At 42.7% G+C, this 22,804-nt stretch overlaps 1 protein-coding gene across 1 annotated transcript in view; it reads left to right on the forward strand.

Moving 5' to 3' along the window:
• Positions 1-6,726: 6,726 nt before the first annotated feature.
• Positions 6,727-22,804, forward strand: part of LOC112257895 (delta-sarcoglycan) — a 336,928-nt gene continuing 320,850 nt past the window's right edge. The window contains exon 1 of the mRNA XM_024431816.2: positions 6,727-6,857. The gene's annotated coding sequence lies outside the window, so the exon portion shown is untranslated. The remainder of the gene's footprint in view (positions 6,858-22,804) is intronic.

A 22,804-nucleotide genomic window follows, 5' to 3' on the forward strand; every position in this document is an offset into this window, starting at 1 on the left:
AGGTCTTTGACCTCCTCCCAAAAGGCTGCTTCATTGTCGTTGGTGATACCACAGTCGTGTCATCAGCAAACTTAATGATGGTTTTGGAGTCGTGCATAGCCACGCAGTTGTGAGTGAACAGGGTGTACAGGAGGGGAATAGGCACACACTCCTGAGGGCTCCACGTGTTGATGGTCAGCGTGGCAGATTTGTTGTTGCCTACCCTCAGCGGCTAGGGGCGGCCTGTCAGGATGTCCATGATCTAGCTGCGGAACGAGGTGTTCAGTCCCAGGGTCCTGAGCTTGGCGATGAGCTTGGAGGGGACTATGGAGTTGAATGTGAGCTGTAGTCAATAAACACATACTTACATACAGTTGAAGTCGGAAGTTTACATACACCTTAGCCTGGAGAATAGATTCTAGCACCACCATAACTTTCACAAATACAGAGACGTGATACAGAGAATTATAAGTGAAATAATCTGTCATGCACAAAGTAGATGTCCTAACCGACTTGCCAAAACTATAGTTTGTTAACAAAACATTTGTGGTGTGGTTGAAAAATTAGTTTTAAGGACTCCAACTTAAGTGTATATAAACTTCTAACTTCAACTGTAGGTATTTATTTTATCCAGGTGGGTGAGGGCAGTGTGGAGTGCAATAGAGATTGCTTCATCTGTGGATTTGTTGGGGCTGTATGCAAATTGGTTGGGTCCGGGGTGGCTGGGATTATGTTGTTGATGTGAGCCATTACCAGCCTTTCAGAGAATTTCATGTCCCACCAAATGTTGGTTCCCTGGCGCTCATTGTAGGAACTGATTGCCTGTAAAATCCATATATTCAATTATTACATCAACTACTTTCAACATTTTCATTAAAAATAATATCCCCTTTTCATGAAGTACATTTTATTGAATGTCACTCATTCTATTGCATTCTAATCTATTCAAACTTGCATCACCAGATCTTATCAGTAGGTGTCTCTATGCACTGGCTAGTCGAAAAAGACTGACACCATGGCTGCATGTCTCTGTATTTGTGAAAGTTATGGTGGTGCTAGAATCTATTCTCTCTTTCTGCATTCGCCATCCGTCTCTTCTATTTGGACAAATTTGTTCAGATCTTTGTAGACTGCTCTTTGGTGGAATTTGTAGTTGTTTTTTTTACCTTCAAGACGGTGACATTTCTGCCACAAACATTTAAGTGATAAAGCCCGAGAAGCCAGTGTGTTGAGGAAATATTGGCACGGTGACGTTAGGCCTGAGAAGAAGTTGTTTGGCCTGGCCCGGCAAACTGTGTCAATATATCCTACAAACACTGTTTTCGAGGGCACTGTCACTTTTATACAACGGGTTACCAACATATTCAAATAATGATTGACATATTTCCATAAAAATCATTATTTTGATTAATTTATTTATGCTACTTCATCCTTCCACGAGATATAGTCCCAACACAAAGCTAAGGTTGCTACCCAAGCCGGCTGGTCATTCATTCTATCGGTTCGGTTGGCCCAGTCGTTAAGTCTTTTTGTTCTGTATCTGTTCTGAGCTAGCCAACAACACAGCTAACACAATCACTTCAAACTAAAGCTGGGAAGTCTGCAAACTAGCTGCATTCATTTAGTTTTACCTGTTTTCTATTGACATTCTGTTGTATTTATCCATAAAAATTATGCTGGTTCATGATTTCGAATGGCTGAGAAAAGCTGCATGCCTGTCGTCCCGACTGGACGAGACAGACAGGCAGACAGCTTTCCTCAGCCATTCGAAATCATGAATTAGCATTATGTCAATAGAAAACAGAATTTCAATATTGAAACAATGTTGCAAATGTCGAGAGACAACAGCAAGGTTTATACAAATCTCCGCTGTTGAAAACCTAATGCTCGTCTAAAAGAAATGTGAATTAAGTGTCTAGATGCTTTTTATAGTGGAGTTCAAGTTTATAAATTGCCTGACTGGGCTGATGAGACAGTGGATTGCGCAATCAGATGGAACAGAGTAAATAGTCGTTTTAAAGTCATAGATTTAGCCGGTGGTAACTTGCGGAACAGACAACGGCTGGAATGTGGTTTTAACCAATACGCATCCAGGATTAGACCAACCCATTGTATAATTGTGAATAATCACCAGCAGTGGAAATAAAATAAGATGCCAACAAATATTACTGGACTAACAAACTGACTGACTAACTAACTTTTTCAGAAACTTCAGTATCCAGTGGCCTTTTGTAACAGCAGATTGTTTCATCTTTATCCTGTGCCAAACACAAAAATCTGTTGTGCACCTGAACAAGGAAGTTAACCCATTGTTCCTAGGCCATTGTAAATAATAATTTGTTCTTAACTGACTTGCCTAGTTAAATAAAGGTTAAATTTTAACAAAATACAGTGAGTCAAAATTATTAATGTTAGCTATCTATCTAGACTACTCTAAAGCCAACGTTAGTAGTTTTGTTAGCTAGCTATAGATTGGATCATTCTAGATAGATGACAACTAAACTGCTTTTATTAACTCATTTTATTAACACATACCTTGTTTTCCATTCAAATGTGTGTTCACTCTCTCATGAGGCAGGCAAGCAGGAGAGGAGGTTTTTCACTAGATAACACAGCCACAAAGTCAGAATCCACTATGATTCCACAGACCGGAGAGGAGCGTGAGCGCAGAGTGCCGAGTCAAACAATGAGGTGTTGGTGCAACTAAACATAGTTGTTGAGAGGTTTGGTTGATGAGGCATGTAAGCTGTAGCAAAGGAGACCTGACAAGTGAATCAAACTATCGCAACGAGCGTGGGTGGTTACAGCGTGAAATCCCAGGAATAGGGTTATATTCACACAACAAAACAGAGGCAAACGGGCTGAAATTGGGGGAGGTACCATGTCAACCTGTCCAATAAGAAGCGCCTGCTTTCTTTTCCATTGCAAAACATTTTTCTATGACTTGAACTAATGAATATGTCTGGTAAAAGTGTTCGTTGCTGCTGCTTTGAAAGTTTTGTGTCGTCTCCACACCAGATTGAAAAGTATTGTCGAAGTGCTGTCTCGCCATACATTTTCCGGCGGCTCTGGTCCTGAGATTTGGAAATGCTCCATGTATTTCTAATTTACTCAGGCTTCTTTTGCTTAGACACAATGTTTTGAATGTTTTCACTACATATGCTTTCCACCCTAGTATCTTGTAAAAATAAATGCATATTTCCTAATAGTATGCTAGGGAATAATGAAAAAATTGCTAATGAGCTTGTTCATTAGAAGTAATATATTCCGATATACTGGGAACCCTATATGTTTGGTCCACTATATTTCGCCTCCGCACACCTCCCCCCACTCCAAATATATATACCTTATCTCACTGCAAGGAGGCTCGCACCATCACTCTTTACTCACTGAATATTTATTTCAGAATGCAGTATTTGCTATCAAGGTCAAACAGCAGGCTACTACCTTCACAGAGGAGTCATTTGCCTCCAGAGAGAGTCACTTTTTGGTGCTTTTATCTGCCAACATTTTTCTCTCCGAGCCCTGGGCAGGAATGGCACCAAGCTGAAGTGACAGAGTTGGTGTGAATAAAGTCAACACAGGCAACTTTGTTTCTTTGAAACTTTGACATCAACTTAACCTCAGATGTAAACATAGCTTGTTGTTTTTTCTCCTCCACTTCTTATTAAATGTAAGTGTTTTCTATCTTTTTCTAAATCCCTCAACGCAGATACAATCCATTTCTAATGAAAAGACATCTACATGGTCGTGACTTGTCATGACAGGCTGTGAAAATCTGTTTAAGGATTATCTCCACCTGTGTAATAGCCGTCCATAAGCTCCTGTTTATCTGGAGGCATGGGGAAATTATTTAAGTTTTGACATTTCTCGCACAGTGCTGTTCTGCAGATGTGTGAGGTGTGTGTATGTGTACAACAACATGCGTGCATGTGTGTTTGTGTGTCTGCATGCATGCATACTTGCATATTTAGGTCTGTTTATGTATTTGTGTGTGTGTGCGTGTCCATATTTGCATAGGTGTGTGTTTATGTGTACCAATTCAGTCCCAATGCTCCAGTCCACTCATCCTTTGGCAGTTGTGGGGGAATTTAATAGACAGAGGAAAAAAAGACAGAAAGTCCAGAGCCATGCCAATTGTCTACACGTGTTAGATAAATGGACCCTGACGGCCAAACCTCGTTAGAATGCCTCGGTTGACAAAAGCTTACCTGAAATCGGCCGGCACTCGCCCAGCCACTGACAGCTGACAGGGCAGAACATAATCAGTACAAACTGAATGTACCAACGTCCAGTTCAATGAATCTAGCTGGGTGTTAGGTCGGTGGTCTGAAAACCCACATGGAACTGTAACCTTAATTTGATCATTGCAGATAGATTTTCTGCATTGATTGGATGGAGTGGACACTTGATTCCAGAATAGTCTGTTGCAAAAGTGCAGGACGGAAAATCTACTATCTGCAATTCTGTCCTCTCTTAAACTCAGTGTTGTTGTGAAGAATCCTTTTGTAATCATGTGAGAGAACTAAAATGAAGTGTAATTGGTGGAGATGTATGATGCAGAACTTTTCACCCAATGAACATTGCGTTGAGGCATTAGGAGAGACCTGGTTGTCAACCTCTGAAATGACTTTGGTGAGAAAACAGTCTCATGGCTACAGGGACTGATACTGTGTTATTCAAATGGCTGTTTATCCCTCTCAATCATGCACAAAGCTAATCCTTATATCATACTGTACTCCAGTTTATGGAGCAGATTCATCTCATTGGCTACTATACTCATCAGTTTTGTTATCACATTCTGTACTACACTCATGTCACAACCTTTCCTCTCCCTCTGCCACAGCTGTGTAGATCTGTAGATCTGTCCTTGCTAGCAAGAGGAGCCTCTGCTGCCACTTGTATTAATTGTCAGACGCTGCTCCAGGGGCCAGAGAGCCAGCTTGGCTCATTGAATTACAGACAGCAGCCTTTATTCTCCTGCCCAGGAGGCGTCGGTGGTGTAATACAACAAAGCAAGGGCCATGCACCAGTAGCAGCATCACTCCAAAATGCCAGGCTAGTTTGACATTAGCAGTAGCGTTAGCATGACACTGTTTCATTAGGTTGCTGCCCCCACATGTCAGCCCTCGGCAGCTCTGAGGCTAGTTGAAGCTAGCTGCTCGCAGGCTAACTGACACACTCTGTGCATATTAATGTCAGATGTAATGAATATAAAAAGAGGGAAACATAGAAAATAATTTGCAATAGTAAATTAGTATGCAATAGTTTCTGTACCAGCCCTTTGTAGTGAATTGGTACGCTTTTAATAGAGCATTGTGAGTACCACACAAATGTGTCCTATAGCTGACAGATGACTATTTTCTTGTTGTATTTCACTGAAGATCAAGGTTATGACTAACTAACTACAATGTTATATGTAATGCTGGTTTTAGTCAAATTGACTGATTTCATGCTTGATCATGATAGTAATCAAATCAAATGCTATTAGTCACATGCACCGAATACAACAGGTGTAGGTAGACCTTACAGGGAAATGCTTACTTACGAGCCCCTAACCAACAATGCAGTTTCAAAAAAATGATGATAAGAATAAGAGATAAAAGTAACAAGTAATTAAGGAGCAGCAGTAAAATAACAGTAAAATAACAATAGCGAGACTATATACAGGGGGGTACCGATACAGAGTCAATGTGTGGGGCACTGGTTAGTTGAGGTAATATGTACATGTAGGTAGAGTTATTAAAGTGACTGTGCATAGATGACAACAGAGAGTAGCAGTGCGTTAAAGAGGGGTTGGGGGACACACAATGCAAATAGTCTGGGTAGCCATTTGACTAGATGTTCAGGAGTCTTATGGCTTGGGGGTAGAAGCTGTTTAGAAGCCTCTTGGACCTAGACTTGGCTCTCCGGTACAGCTTGCAGTGCTGTAGCAGAGAGAACAGTCTATAACTAGAGTGGCTGGAATCTTTGCCCATTTTTAGGGCCTTCCTCTGACACCTTCTGGTATAGAGGTCCTGGATAGCAGGAAGCTTGGCCCCAGTGATGTACTGGGCCATTCGTCCTACCCTTTGTAGTGCCTTGCGGTCGGAGGTCGAGCAGTTACCATAGCAGGCAGTGATGCAACCAGTCTGGATGCCCTCGATGGTGCGGCTGTAGAACCTTTTAAGGATCTGAGGACCCATGCCAAATCTTTTCAGTATCCTGAGGGGGAATAGGTTTTGTCGTTCCCTCTTCACAACTGCCATGTTAGTTTGTTGGTGATGTGGACATCAAGGAACTTGAAGCTCTCAACCTGCTCCACTGCAGTCAAGTCGATGAGAATGGTGTCCTGGCATCACACCACAGTAATTGTCTGTATTTGAAAGTGTCTCCTCATTAATTCATGTATAATGTACACGTTTCAAATTTTAATGTCACAATTACAGTGAAGTGCCTTTCTTGCAAGCTCTAACCCCAACAATGAAGTAATCTATAGCAATGTAATGTAGTGTGTCAGCAGCCTACAACCTTAAATAAAGAGACACTTTGAGTCCATCTGCAACCCTTTCCGTTGCACCTTGGACACTCCCTTCTGACATCAGATGGAGTTGTGTGTCAGCAGAGGTCCTATTTTACAACCTCTACCTTAAAATAGCCTACTGACCCAGTCAGGAAGTCTGTCTGCACACTGAAGCATGGTGATAAGTCCAGACAGCTGAGTTTGACATGGCCTCCCTCTCTCTCTGCTGTTATGCCTGGGACATTACCATTCAGAAGGGACGTCCGTATATGGCCGGGATTGGAAACACTAAAAATAGTCCCTGGGAGACACAAATCCAGTCAAGGTTTACCTCTGAAAAACCAAAGGACTTACCATTGTGAAAACATCTGCAACGGTAGGGATGTAGTGCCATTTTGAGTGTTTGAGTGTGATGTGTGGGATCTGTGATCTGCCATGGCAACACGGTTAGTGTTGGTATAGTCTAGGTAGGGCTGAGGACATATAATAGGGCTTAACTGAAGTAACAAAGGAAGATTTTACTGAAATAACTGCAAAAGTCCTATAATGTTGGCAGTGAATATTTTACAAGCCATTTCTGAGGTATCACTGTTGATAGAGTACTGATTGGGCAGTACTCTGAAGTAGCAGCAAAATATTGTAAAAAGTTGTTGTCAACATATCCCTACTTTAGAGACATCTGAGTAGTCTCTGAAAGGGTTATGTGAGGTGTCTGGTTTTGTTTCTGAATTGATGCTGTTTTAATTCATGTAGTGAGGCTGCCTTGGATGTCAGTTGTCATTCAATTGCAGAATCCACTGAACTTAATCTAACACAGAGATAAGGATTTTTTGAGAGTTGACCACTGTGTCTGCCTTAAAGGACCTGAATTAATTATATTGTTGGATCCTAAAACCCACTAAATATCCTTGTTCTTTACACTCACATTAGTGAGGTCCTTAATCTATGCCAAGTCAAAATATATAGGCAACATGCAACAATTTAGTTCATAGGCGGAAATCAATTATTTGAAATAAATTCATTAGGCCCTAATATATGGATTTCACTGGGAATACAGATATGCATCTGTTGGTCACAGATACCTAAAACAATGGTAGGAGCGTGGACTAGAAATCCAGACAGTATCTGGTGTGACCACCATTTGCCATCAGGCTGTTGATTGTGGCCTGTGTAATGTAGTCTCACTGCTTTTCAATGGCTGTGTGAAGTTGTTCGATATTGGTGGGAACTGGAACCCGCTGTCATACTTGTAAATCCAGACCATCCCAAACATGCTCAATGGGTGACATGTCTGGTGGGTATGCAGGCCATGGACAAACTGTGGACATTTTCAACTTCCAGGAATTATGTACAGATCCTTTCGAAATGGGGCCGTGCATTATCATGCTGAAACATGAGGTGATGGCGGCTGATGAGTGGCATGAGAATGGGCCTCAGGATCTCGTCACGGTATCTCTGTGCATTCAAATTGACATAGATAAAATGCAATTGTGTTCGTTGTCTGTAGCTTATGCTTGCCCATACCATAACCCCACCGCCCTGTTCACAACGTTGATGTCAGCACACTTCTTGCCCACACATCGCTATACACGTGGTCTGCAGATGTGAGGCCATTTGGACATACTGCCAAATTCTCTAAAATGACGTTGAAGGTGGCTTGTGGTTGAGAAATGAACATTCACTTCTCTATCAGCAGCTGACCACATGTGTGGAGATAGTTTTTCAACTTTTGAGGAAATACTTGAGGAAGTACTCTTCTATCGCATGTTTATAATCAAATCAAATATTATTGACATACACATTTATCAGATGTTATTGTGGGTGTAGTATGCTTGTATTCAATAGCTCCAACAGTGCAGTAGTACCTAACAGTAGTATGTAAAAACAATACACACAAATCTGAAAGTAAAAGAATGGAATTAAGAAATATATAAAAATTAGATTGAGCAATGTTGGAGTGGCATAGCCTAAAATACTGTACATATGAGATGAGAAATGCAGTATGTAAACATTATTAATAAAGTGACTAGTGTTACATTATTAAAGAGGCCAGTGATTCCAAGTCTACGGTACGTATATTGGGCAGCAGCCTCTAAGGTGCAGGGTTGCGTAACCGGGTGGAAGCCGGCTAGTGATGGCTATTTAAGAGTCTGATGGCCTTAAGATATAAGCTGTTTTTCAGTCTCTCAGTCCCAGCTTCGATGCACCTGTACTGACCTCACCTTCTGGATGATAACGGGTTGAACAGGCCATGGCTTGGGTGGTTGATGTACTTGGTAGTTTGTAACCGGTGATGCATTGTGCAGACCGCACTCCCTTCTGGAGAGCCCTGCGGTTGCGGGCGGTGCAGTTGCTGTACCAGGCAGTGATACAGCCAACAGGATGCTCTTAATTGTGCATATGTAAAAGTTTGTGGGGGTTTTCAGGACCAAGCCAAATTTCTTTAGCCTCCTGAGGTTGAAGAGGCGCTGTTCCTCTCTAGGAAGAAACGTAGAGAGGAACCAGGCTATGAGGGGTGGCCAGTCCTCTTCTGGCTGTGCCGGGTGGAGATTATAACAGAACATGGCCAAGATGTTCAAATGTTCATAAATGACCAGCATGGTCAAATAATAATAATCACAGTAGTTGTCGAGGTTTCAGCAAGTCAGCACCTCAGAAGAAAATGTCAGTTGGCTTTTCATAGCCAAACATTAAGAGTATCTCTACTGCTCCTGTTATCTCTAGAGAGTTGAAAAGAGCAGGTCTGGGACAGGTAGCACGTCCGGTGAACAGGTCAGGGTTCCATAACCACAGGCAGAACAGTTGAAACTGGAGCAGCAGCGCGGCCAGGTGGACTGGGGTCAGCAAGGAGTCATCATGCCAGGTAGTCCTGAAGCATGATCCTAGGGCTCAGGTCCAGTCTCTCCAGAAGAATGTGGTGATTGATGGTAGCAAAAGCAGCACTAAGGTCTAGGAGCACGAGGACAGATGCAGAGCGTTGGTCTGACGCCATTAAAAGGTCATTTACCACCTTCACAAGTGCAGTCTCAGTGCTATGATGGGGTCTAAAACCAGACTGAAGCATTTCATATACATTGTTTGTCTTCAGGGAGGCAGTGAGTTGCTGTGCAACAGCTTTTTCTAAAATGTTTGAGCGGAATGGAAGATTCTAAATAGGCCGATAGTTTTTTTATATTTTCTGGTTCAAGGTTTGGCTTTTTCGAGAGAGGTTTTATTACTGCCACTTTTAGTGAGTTTGGTACACATCCTGTGGATAGAGAGCCTTTTATTATGTTCAACATAGGAGGACCAAGCACAGGAAGCAGCTCATTCAGTAGTTTAGTTGGAATAGAGTCCAGTTTGCAGCTTGAAGGTTTAGAGGCCATGATTATTTTTATCATTGTGTCAAGAGATATAGTACTAAAACACTTGAGTGTCTCTCTTGATCCTAGGTCCTGGCAGAGTTGTGCAGACTCAGGACAACTGAGCTTTGGAGGAATACGCAGATTTAAAGAGGAGTCCGTAATTTGCTTTCTAATGATCATGATCTTTTCCTCAAAGAAGTTCATGAATTTCTTACTGCTGAAGTGAAAGCCATCCTCTCTTGGGGAATGCTGCTTTTTAGTTAGCTTTGCGACAGTATCAAAAATAAATGTCGGATTGTTCTTATTTACCTCAATTAAGTTGGAAAAATAGGATAATCGAGCAGCAGTGAGGGCTCTTCGATACTGCACTGTACTGTGCATTGTCTTTCCAAGCTAGTCAGAAGCCTTCCAGTTTGTTGTGGCGCCATTTCCGTTCCAATTCTCTGGAAGCTTGCTTCAGAGCTCGGGTATTTTCTGTATACCAGGGAGCTAGTTCCTTATTACAAATATGTTTAGTTTTTGGGGTGCAACTGCATCTAGGGTATTGCGCAAGGTTAAATTGAGTTCCTCAGTTAGGTGGTTAACTGATTTTTGTCCTTGGGTAAGCACAGGGAGTCTGGAAGGGCATCAAGGAATCTTTGGGTTGTCTGAGAATTTATAGCACGACTTTTGATGCTCCCTGGTTGGGGTCTGAGCAGATTATTTGTTGCGATTGCAAACGTAATAAAATGGTGGTACGATAGTTCAGGATTATGAGGAAAAACATTAAGATCCACAACATTTATTCCATGGGACAAATTAGGTCCAGAGACATGTTGGACAAAACCCACTGAGTCAATGATGGCTCCGAAAGCCCTTTGGAGTGGGGCTGTGGACTTTTCCATGTGAATGTTAAAATCACCCAAAATGTGAATATTATCTGCTATGACTTCAATGTCTGATGGGAACTCAGTGAGGAACGCTGTATATGGCCAGGAGGCCTGTAAACAGTAGCTATAAAAAGTGATTGAGTAGGCTGCATAGATTTCATGACTAAAAGCTCAAAAGATGAAAACGTCTGGATTTGTTTTGTAAATTTCAATTTACAATCGTAAATGTTAGCAACACCTCCGCCTTTGCGGGATGCACGGGGGATATGGTCACTAGTGTAACCAGGAGGTGAGGCCTCATTTAACACAGCAAATTCATCAGGCTTGAGCCATGTTTCAGTCAGGCCAATCACATGAAGATTATGATCAGTGATTAGTTCACTGACTATAACTGCCTTTAAAGTCAGGGATTTAACAATAAGTAGCCTTATTTTGAGATGTGAGGTATCACAATCTCTTTCAATAATGACAGGAATGGAGGAGGTCTTTATTCTAGTGAGATTGCTAAGGCGAACACCGCCATGTTTAGTTTTGCCCATCCCAGGTCGAGGCACAGACACGTCTCAATGGGGATAGCTGAGCTGACTACACTGACTGTGCTGGTGGCAGACTCCACTAAGCTGGCAGGCTGGCTAACAGCCTGCTGCCTGGCCTGCACCCCATTGTGGAGCTAAAGGAGTTAGAGCCCTGTCTATGTTGGTAGATAAGATGAGACCACCCCTCCAGTTAGGATGGAGTCCGTCACTACTCAACAGGCCAGGCTTGGTCCTGTTTGTGGGTGAGTCCCAGAAAGAGAGCCAATTATCTATACTCTCTACACTCGCCAGTTTTAGCTTTAGCCAGCACCATCTTCAGATGAGCCTTAACGTCAGTAGCCCTGCCCCCTGGTAAACAGTGTATGATCGCTGGATGATTCGTTTTAAGTCTAATACTGGGGGTAATGGAGTCGCCAATGACTAGGGTTTTCAATTTGTCAGAGCTAATGGTGGGAAGCTTCGGCGTCTCAGACCCCGTGACGGGAGGAGTAGAGACCAGAGAAGGCTCGGCCTCAGACTCGCTGCTTAATGGGGAAGTTTGTCGGCTGAATGAGCGACACCGGTTGAGCATTCCTACAGCATTTCCCTCCAGAAGCCATGAGAAAGTTGTCCGGCTGCGGGGACCGTGCGAGGGGATTTGTACCAACGTTACTATCTGTACTTACTGGTGGCACAGACACTGTTTCATCCTTTCCTACACTGAAATTACCCTTGCCTAACGATGGGCTTGCAGCACAGCTATCCTAGCTGTAAGGCGATCGTTCTCCTGTATATTATGAGTACAGCGACTGCAATTAGAAGGCATGTTAATGTTACTACTTCCAACCTGAACTTCCAAAAGCTCAGGTTGCCCAGCCCGGCGGAGATACAATCTTCGGCAAAATCATTCGCAAGGAGATTCCTGCAAAAAAATTATTTGAAGATGAAGTTACTACTGTTGGAAGTCCTGAAGAACCATGTCCAGATAAAGCGTTCAGAGTGAAAAAGTTTAATGAAAAAAAAGTTGAGGGAAAAACTTAAAATATAAAACGGTACATAAAAACTAAAAAACATAAAGTTGTCAGGTAGCAAAGTAAGGTTGGCAACAAAACGCAAAGCAACACGTAAACAAGTCTGCAAGTTGTGACCAGAAATGACACGCTGAATGACACTGTGTACTCACACGCTCTTTCTCTGCATAGCGTGATTACAGAAGTGAGTGCTACGGCGCGATAGTCATTTAGTTCAGTTACCTTTGCTTTCTTGGGTACAGGAACAATGGTGGACATATTGAACCAAGTGGGGTAGGGAGAGATTGAATATGTCCGTAAACACTCCAGCCAGCTGGTCAGCGCCTTCTCTGAGGATGCGGCTAGGGATACTGAAGGACTGTCAGCCTTGCGAGGGTTAACACGCTTAAATGTCTTACTCACGTCGGCCATGGGAGAAGGAGAGCCCATAGTCCTTGGTAGCGGGCCATGTCGGTTATCCTCAAATCGGGCGAAGAAGGTACTTAGCTTGTCCGGAAGCAAGACGTCAATGTCCGCGACCTGGATGGTTTTCCCTGACTGTAGACCCTGCCACATACATCTCATGTCTGAGCGATTTAATTTTGACTCCACTTTGTTTCTGTGCTGATGTTTTGCCTGTTTGATAACTACACGGTTTGTATTCGGCCATATCCCAGTCACCTTTTAATGGTTAAATGTGGTGGTTCGCGCTTTCAGTTTTGCGCTAATGCTACCATCTATCCAAGGTTTCTAGTTTGGGTAGTTTCTATAGTCAGTGGGTACATCTCTTATACACTTCCTGATGAATTCAGTCACTGTATCCGTGTATTCGTCGATGTTTATTCTCAGAGGCTACCCAGATCATATCCAAGTCTGCGTGATCAAAACAATCTTGAAGTATGGATGCCAATTGGTCAGGCCAGTGTTGAATAGACCTTAGCACAGGTACTTCCTGTTTGGGGTTCTGCCTATAGGAAGGGAAGAGCGAAATGGAGTCGTGATCAGATTTGCTAAAGGGAGAGTGGGGGAGGGCCTTGTAGGCATTTCGAAAAGTTGAGTAACAGTGGTCCAATGTTTTACCAGCGTGAGTACTACAGTCAATGTGTTGGTAGAACTTCGGTTGCGTTTTCCTCAAATTTGCTTTGTTAAAATCCCTAGCTCCAATAAATGCCGCATCGGGATGTGTTGTTTCCAGTTTGCATAAAGTCCAATGTAGTGCTTTGAGGGCCGTCGTGATATCGGCTTCAGGGGGAATATACACTGCTGTGACTATAACCGAAGAGAATTCTCTTGCGAGGTAATTCGGTCGTTATTTGATTGAGGTATTCTAGGTCAGGGGTACAAAGGGACTTGAGTTTCTGTATGTTATCACACCATGAGTGGTTAATCATGAAACATACACCCGCGCCTTTCTTCTTTATTTCTGTCCGCGTGATGTACTGAGAACCCAGATGGCTGCATGGACCGGGACATTATATCCCGAGAGAGCCATGTTTCCGTGAAACAGAGTATGTTACAATCCCTGATGTGTCTTTGGAAGAAGATCCTCGCCCTGAGCTCGTCTACTTTATTATCCAAACTGAACATTAGAGAGTAATGTACTCGGAAGCGGTGGATGGTGTGCACGCACACCTCCTGAGTCGGACTAGAAGTCCACTCCGAATACCTCTTCTCCGCCGGCGGTGTTTTGAAGCAGCCTCGGGAGGTACAAACAAACAATCCAATTTGGGAAAGTTATATTCTCTGGGCGTAATGCTAGTGAGTTACCACCTCTCTGACATCTAATAGTTATTTCCAGCTCTATGTAATAACACAAAAATAACACAAAACATTTTCTGGGCTAATAATGTAAGAAATAACACACAAAAAATAATGCAAAGTTGCTTCGGGGCTAGAAGCAGAGCATCCATATCTTTCGGCTTCATCTTATATTGGTCTCTTCAATGCAGTTTGAGCATCAGGTCATCTCAGGTATATCTGCTGCTGTGGCGGTCTTAACTGTAAGAAGAATGAAAGGCAATGGGTAAATTCTATTCAACCTAAATCTATGTATTTTGTGTAATGCATGTAGGTGTAAATGGGAAGAGTAATCCTTCAGTTCACAGGATTTACACAGATCAACCAGCGTTAAACCTCTCTCTCTCTTTCCTCCACTCCCTCCCTCCCTCCTTCCTTCTCCATCCACATATTCCTCCATCTCTCTTTCCCACTCACTGGCATTGCAACGCTGTCCGCTTTGTTAGACACTGCTGCCCTCTTCACAAGCTTCCAATAAACACCTGAGTTCACTGCAGGAGAATAAATTTAGGCCAGAGTGACAAGGTAATCTAAGGTCAACCAACGAGACATCAAAGAGCTAACTTTGGTACCCACCGCCTCTGTGTGGCTCTAGCCTTTTGGGCGCACTAACCGAGATTTGGTTGGGAGGCCCCCCACCTCACGACAAAATATTTTTGAGGCCCCCCTGTTAATGGTTTTATAGTTCATTTCCTGCAATTATAAACATTTTGCCATGGGGCTGAGAGAAAATGTTGCCGAAAAGTTTTCTGTAATTCTACATATTTTGGGATGGCCAGAGAGAACTCTGTAATTTTATATCAAATTGCATGCAATTCTACTCATTTTGCAATGGGACAGAAATAAAAAATATACAGTTTTACAGCTAATTTCCTACAATTTTAACATGGGGTGGATAATTTTTCTCTTCAATTTAAATTCAATTCTCTGCAATTCTATACATTTTGTAATGACTTGATAATGTGATATCTGAGTGAGAATGACTTCAGTAGGGGACCCCGGTTGGTATTCAGCTATGATTACTACAATTTTAGATAGCTGGCTAGGCTAACTACCAATCTAAAAAATGTTGACATGGCTGACATAACAAGAGAAACCTGATGATGCACAACCACATTTAGAAATTGCACCTGGTGCATTGTAGTTTTCTTAGTCTCAATAGTAAGTTGAGACCCTTTTGTGAGGAAATATTTATTCTGATTGGCTGGGCCTGGATCCCCAGTGTGTTTCTCCCATTCTCTGCTTATCCTCTCAAGCTCTGTCAGGTTGTATGGACAGCGTCGCAGTATAGCTATTTTCAGGTCTCTCCAGAGATGTTAGATCGAGTTCAAATCCAGGCTCGATCTGGACCTCTCAAGGACATTCAGAGAGAGAGTTGTTCCAAAGCCACTCCTTCGTTGTCTTGGCTGTGTGCTTAGAGTCATTGTCCTATTGGAAGGTGAACCTTCGCCCCAGTCTGAGGTCCTGAGCATTCTGGACAGGTTAACATCAAGGATCTCTCTGTACTTTGCTCCATTCATCTTTCCCTTGAACCTGACTAGTCTCCCAGGCCCTGCCGCTGAAAAATATCCCCACATCATGATGCTGCCACCACCATGCTTCACCATAGGGATGTTGCCAGGTTTACTCCAGACGTGATGCTTGATATTAAGGCCAAAGAGTTCAATCTTAGTTTCATCACAGCAGAGAATCTTGTTTCTCATGGTCTGAGAGTCTTAAGGTGCCTTTTTTTAAACTCCAAGCGGGCTGTCATGTGCCTTTTACTGAGGAGTGGCTTCTGTCTGGCCACTACCATAAAGGCCTGATTGTTGGAGTGCTGCACAGATGGTTGTCCTTCTGGAAGGTTCTCCCATCTCCACAGAGGAACTCTGGAGCTTTGTCAGAGTGACCATCGGGTACTTGGTCACCTCCCTGACCAAGGCCCTTCTCCCCCGGTTTCTCAGTTTGGCCGGGCGGCCAGCTCTAGGAAGAGTGTTGGTGGTTCCAAACTTCTTCCATTTAAGAATGATGGAGGCCACTGTGTTCTTGGGGATCTTCAATGCTGCAGAACTTTTTTGGTACGCTTCTCCAGATCTGTGCCTTGACACAATCCTGTCTTGGAGCTTTACAGACAATTTCTTCAACCTCATGGCTTGGTTTTTGCTCTGACATGCGGTCTACTGTGAGACCTTATACAGACAGGGGTGTGCCTTTTCAAATCATGTCCAATCAATTAAATTTACCACAGGTGGACTCCAATCAAGTTGTAGAAATATCTCAAGGATGATCAATTGAAACAGGATGCACCTGAGCGCAATTTTTAGTCTCATAGCAAAGGGTCTGAAAGCTTACGTAAATAAGGTATTTCTGCTTTTTATTTTCAATATATTTGCAAACATTTTTAAAAAACTGTTTGCTTTGTCATTATGGGGTATTGTGTGTAGATTGATGAGGGAAAATCTAATTTGATACATTTTAGAATAAGGCTGTAACAAAATGTGGAAAATGTCAAGGTGTCTGAATACTTTCCGAATGCACTGTGTATATATATATATATATATATATATATATATATATATATATATGTATATATATATATATATATATATAGTATATATATATATATATATATATATATAATTATTTGGATATGAAGCGCAAAAATGCTAATATACAGTGGGGCAAAAAAGTATTTTGTCAGCCACCAATTGTGCAAGTTCTCCCACATACAAAGATGAGAGAGGCCTGTAATTTTTTATCATAGGTACACTTCAACTATGACAGACAAAATGAGAAGAAAAAAAATCCAGAAAATCACATTGTAGGATTTTTAATTTATTTATTTGCAAATACATTTTTAAGTGGGAGAACTTGCACAATTGGTGGCTGACTAAATACTTTTTTGCCCCACTGTATACACACACACAAACACACACACACATATCTATATATATATACACACATATATACACTACCGTTCAAAAGTTTGGGGTCACTTTGAAATGTCCTTGTTTTTGAAAGAAAAGCTATTTTTTCGTTCATTAAAATAACATCAAAAATACAGTGTAGACATTGTTAATGTTGTAAATGACTATTGTAGCTGGTAATTGCTGTTTGTTATGGAATATCTACATAGGCGTACAGAGGCCCATTATCAGCAATCATCACTCCTGTGTTCTAATGGCACGTTGTGTTAGCTAATCCAAGCTTATAATTTTAAAAGGCTAATTGATCATTAGAAAACCCTTCTGCAATTATGTTAGCACAGATAAAAACTATTGTTCTCATTAAAGAAGCAATAAATCTGGCCTTCTTTAGACTAGTTTAGTATCTGGAGCATCAGCATTTGTGGGTTCGGTTACAGGCTCAAAATGGACAGAAACAAAGGACTTTCTTCTGAAATTCGTCAGTCTATTCCTGTTCTGAGAAATGAAGGCTATTCCATATGTGAAATTGCCAAGAAACTAAAAATCTCGTACAACGCTGTGTTCTACTCCCTTCACAGAACAGCGCAAACTGGCACTAACCAGAATAGAAAGAGTGGGAGGCCCCAGTGCACAACTGAGCAAGAGGACAAGTACATTAGAGTGTCTAGTTTGAGAAACAGATGCCTCACAAGTAATCAACTGGCAGCTTCTTTAAATAGTACCCGCAAAACACCAGTCTCAACGTCAACAGTGAAGAGGCGACTCCGGCCTTCTAGGCAGAGTTCCTCTGTCCAGTGTCTGTGTTCTAGAAACTCTAATGTACATGTCCTCTTGCTCAGTTGTGCATCTGGGCCTCCCACTCCTCTTCCTTTTTTGGTTAGGGCCAGTTTGCGCTGTTCTGTGAAGGGAGTAGTACACAGCATTGTACGAGATCTTTGATTTGTTTAACACTTTTTTGGTTACTACATGATTTCATATGTGTTTTTCATAGTTTTGATGTATTCTCTATTATTCTACAATGTAGAACATAGTTCAAATAAAGAAAAAACCTTGAATGGGTAGGTGTCCAAACTTTTGACTGGGACTAGTTAGCATTGAAAACAGTGGACAACAAAACCAAAGCATGGATTGCTGTCATACCTTGTCCATAGACTGCTTACAGGGTAAGGAGGGTGTGGGAGTTCTGTGTGTGGCTTTTGAACAATTCTTTGGATTCCTTATGTCTATCTCATTCTTAGAAAAAGCTTGGTTCAAATTGGATGTTAGATACTGTATTAGTTTAATATTATATGAATCGTATACATTAAAATGGGCAATTTGGGTGCAATCAAATAGCTTCAAATAGCTTCATTTCTCAGAGATCAAATTATATTTCAACAAAATAATTTAGAACACAGTAAAAATAAAGAAAAACCTTTGAATTAATGGGTGTTCTAAAACTTTTGACTGGTAGTGTATATATATATAGCGGCTGGGGGCCCTAGGTGTCCGCTTGTGTTGGTTACTCCTGGAACCGGCCCTGTGTGTGTGCTTGTGTATATTCACCCTGTAAATATCAACAGACAAGTTATTTCCCTCTTAGAAGGATTGTGTCAAGAGGAGGAGGTGAAATTGTGAGGGAAAATCATAGAGCAACTGGAGGTCAAATGTTGCTTTCTTCTGGAAAAGTCCGTTCCAATTTATTCTAGCTTGCAATGAGCACCACTGGATGCTTGACTTGTCGTGTTTCTTTGTGAGAGTAGCATCCCACCATATTAATATGTAACAACTATCTGACATTCTGATAGCTCTATTCACATTGCATTCATGAAAAAGTCTGCATGAGACAGTACATTTCTCCATTCCCCAAGCATGGGCCAATATGGCGTGTGCAGCACTGTATTGAGATGCAATGAATAGTGTTGGTTATACCAGCACTGTTCCCTCTCCTCTCCCAGTGAACTCATTAGAGATGCCCTCCAGCCAGCCCCTAAAGGGTTTGAGCAGTGTCAACACAGACAGACAGCCTGGGACATGCCTCTGATTTCCTCTCGGATGTATGCTGTCTTGGTGAACTGAATATTCAACAACTTTATAATATATTAGCTAGCTGTGTTGTGCACTCGCTCCCACTCTCCCTTCCCTCTCGTGCAATAATTGAATTGTTGTTGTTGCGTTGTGAGTACTGTCACATGGCATATTGCATATGCCAAGTAGAGATGACGCTAGAGTGATATAAAGCTATTCCTACATTCACGTCTGTGTAAAATTTACTGTATGTAATTGATTTCCTCTCTTTAGCTACTGCTGTGTGTTTTGGTGTAGGTTCATTGATTTTTGTTATTCGAAATGTGGTTATATAGTAATGACAAATTGGGCCTGCTGTAATGCATAAGCCCACATAAAACATAAGCTCCCTAAGGATACGCTTAACGCAGCCATACGTTTGCTTTACAACAACGCCCTGCTGAGTCGAGCCTGTGATCTATAGAGGCAATAAAACACAGTTCTTCAAAAGCAGAATACAACCCACAGATGCAGAAACCTGCCAAAAGCTGTTCCCACTACCAACCGAAATAAACGTGTGTCATTATTTAATAAAATCAAACTTTATTTGCCACATGCCGCCGAATACAAGTGTAGACTTTACCGTGAAATGCTTACTTACAAGCCCTTAACGGTGCAGTTTAATAATAATAAGAAAATATTTACCAACTAAAATAAAAAGTAATTATAAAAGGTAACACAACAAGAATAACAATAACGATGCTATATACAGGAGGCACCAGTACCGAGTCAGTGTGCGGGGGTACAGGCTAGTTGAGGTAATCTGTACATATAGGTGGGGACGAAGTGACTATGCATAGGTGACAATCAAACAGTGAGTAGCAGTAGTGCACAAAAGGGAAGGGGGAACAATTCAATGTAAATTGTCCGGTGGCGATATTTATGAATTGTTCAGCAGTCTAATGGCTCGGGGTTAGAAGCTGTTGAGGAGCCTTTTGGTCCTAGACTTGGCGCTCTGGTACCGCTTGCCGTGCGGTAGCAGAGAAAACAGTCTATAACTTAGGTGACTGGAGTCTCAGACAATTTTATGGGCCTTCCTCTTACACGGCCTATTATATAGGTCCTGGGTGGTAGGAAGCTTGGCCCCAGTGATGTACTGGGCCATTCACACTACCCTCTGTAGCGCCTTACGGTCAGATGCCGAGCCGTTGCCATACCAGGCGGTGACGCAACTGGTCAGGATGCTCTTGTTGGTGCAGCTGTTGAACCTTTTGAGGATCTGGGGACCCTTGCCAAATCTTTTCAGTCTCCTGAGGGAGAATAAGTTTTGTCGTGCCCTCTTCACAGCTGTCTTGGTATGTTTGGACCATGATAGTTTGTTGGTGATGTGGACACCAAGGAACTTGAAACTCTCAACCCGTTCCACTACAGCCCCATGGATGTTAATGGCGGCCCTCAGCTCCTCTGTCTTGCTCACATTGAGGGAGAGGTTGTTGTCCTAGCACCACACTGCCAGTTCTCTGACCTCCTCCCTATAGGCCTCAACATTGTCGGTGATCAGGCCTACCACTGTTGTGTCGTCAGCAAACTTAATGATGGTGTTGGAGTCGTGTTTGGCCACGCAGTCGTGGGTGAACGGGGAATACAGGAGGGGACTAAGTACACACCCCTGAGGGGCCACAGTGTTAAGGATCAGCGTGGCAGACGTGTTGTTGCCTACTCTTACCACCTGGGGACGGCCCGTCAGGAAGTCCAGGATCCAGTGGAAGTGGGAGGTGTAGTCTGAGTCTGACTACGCTGAGCTGTAGTCAATGAACAGCATACTCACATAGGTTTTCCTTTTGTCCAGGTGAGAAAGGGCAGTGTGGAGTGCGATTGCTTCACCTGTGGATCTGTTGGGGCGGTATGCAAATTGGAGTTTGTCTAGGATGCCCGGGAGGATGCTGTAGATGTGAGCTATGACCACACTTTCAAAGTACTTCATGGCTACCGACATGAGTGCCACGGGGTGGTAGTCCTTTAGGCAGGTTACCTTCACTTCCTTGGGCACAGGAACTATGGTGGTCTGCTTGAAACATGTTGGTATTACAGATTCGATCAGTGAAGACCCTTGACAGTTGGTCCGAGCATGCTTTGAGTACACATTCTTGTAATTTGTCTGGCCAGGCGGCTTTGTGAATGTTGACCTGTTTAAATGTTTTTTTTCACATCGGCTACCGAGATCGTTATCACACAGCCATCCAGAACAGCTGGTGCTCTCGAGCATGCTTCAGTGTTGCTTGTCTGGTAGGCTCTGGGCAGCTCGCATCTGGATTTCCCTTTGTAGTACGTAATAGTTTTCAAGCCCTGCCACATTTGATGAGCGTCAGAGCCGGTGTAGTAGGAATCTTAATCCTGTATTGACACTTTGTTTGTTTGATGGTTCATCTGAGGGCATAGCGGGATTTCTTATAAGCGTCCTGATTAGTCTCCCGCTCCTTGAAAGCGGCAGCTCTAGCCTTTAGCTCGATGCGGATGTTGCCTGTAATCCATGGCTTCTGGTTGGGATATGTATGCACAGTCACTGTGCGGTCTTATTGCCAGCTTTGTTTTGTGGTGGTAAACAGACAGCTACGAATAACAGATGAGAACTCTCTTGTTAGATAATGTGGTCTGCAGCTTATCATAAGGTACTCTACCTCAGGCAAGCAATACTTCAAGACTTCTTTAATATTAGATATTGCGCACCAGCTGTTATTGACAAAAAGACACACACCCTCACCCCTCGTTTTACCAGAGGTAGCGTCTCTGTTCTGCCGGTGCATGTAAAATCCAGCTATCTCTATGTTGTCCGTATCTTTGATCAGCCACGTCTTGGTGAAACATAAGATGTTACAGTTTTTAATGTCCCGTTGGTAGGATAATCTTAATAGTAGGTCATCAATTTTATTTTCCAATGATTGTACGTTAGCAAGACGAATGGAAGGAATTGGGAGTTTACTCGCTCGACCTCTGGAATTTCAGAAGGATCCCCGATCTGCGTCCTCTTTTCCACCGTCTTTTCTTCATGCAAAAAGCGTGGATCTGTACCTGTTCCAGTGGAAGCAGGATATCCTTCTCGTAGGACTCCTTAAAGGAAAAAGTTTCTTCCAGTCCGCGGTGAGTAATCGCTTTTCAGATGTCAATAAGTTATGTCATAACAATGTGTGACTATATTCCTTATCGTGGACTACAGGAAACGGTTTCAGGACAACAAACAACAAAGATTTTGCATGGATCCTCAGATCCTCAAAAAGTTCTACAGCTGCACCATCGAGAGCTTCCTGACTGGTTGCATCACTGCCTAGTATGGCAACTGCTCGGCCTCCAGCCTCCGACCTCAAGACGCTACAGAGGGTAGTGCATACGGCCCAGTACATCACTGGGGTTGAACTCCCTGCCATCCAGAACCTCTATACCGGGCGGTGTCAGAGGAAGGCCCTGAAAATTGTCAAAGACTCCAGCCACCCCAGTCATAGACTGTTCTCTCCACTACTGCATGGCAAACTGTACAGGAGAGCTAAGTCTGGGTCCAAGAGGCTCCTGAACAGCTTTTACCCCCAAGCCATAAGACTGCTAAATAGTTAACCAAATAGCTACCTGCGTTGACCCTTTTTGATTCTATGCACACACAGTCACACATACTTACACTGACACTCCAACACACACACTCACACTGTCACGTTCGTCATAAGAATTATCGGACCAAGGTGCAGCGTGATATGGTTTCCACATGTTTATTAACTGAAACGCACAAAAAACAATAAAGAATGAAGGAAACGTGAAGACAATGGAGTGCTCCCAGGCAACTACACATAAACAAGATCCCACCAACACAGGTGGGAAAAATCACTACTTAAATATGATCCCCAATTAGA

This window comes from Oncorhynchus tshawytscha, linkage group LG09, assembly GCF_018296145.1.
Source record: "Oncorhynchus tshawytscha isolate Ot180627B linkage group LG09, Otsh_v2.0, whole genome shotgun sequence".
In the NCBI taxonomy this organism is placed as follows: Eukaryota; Metazoa; Chordata; class Actinopteri; order Salmoniformes; family Salmonidae; genus Oncorhynchus; species Oncorhynchus tshawytscha.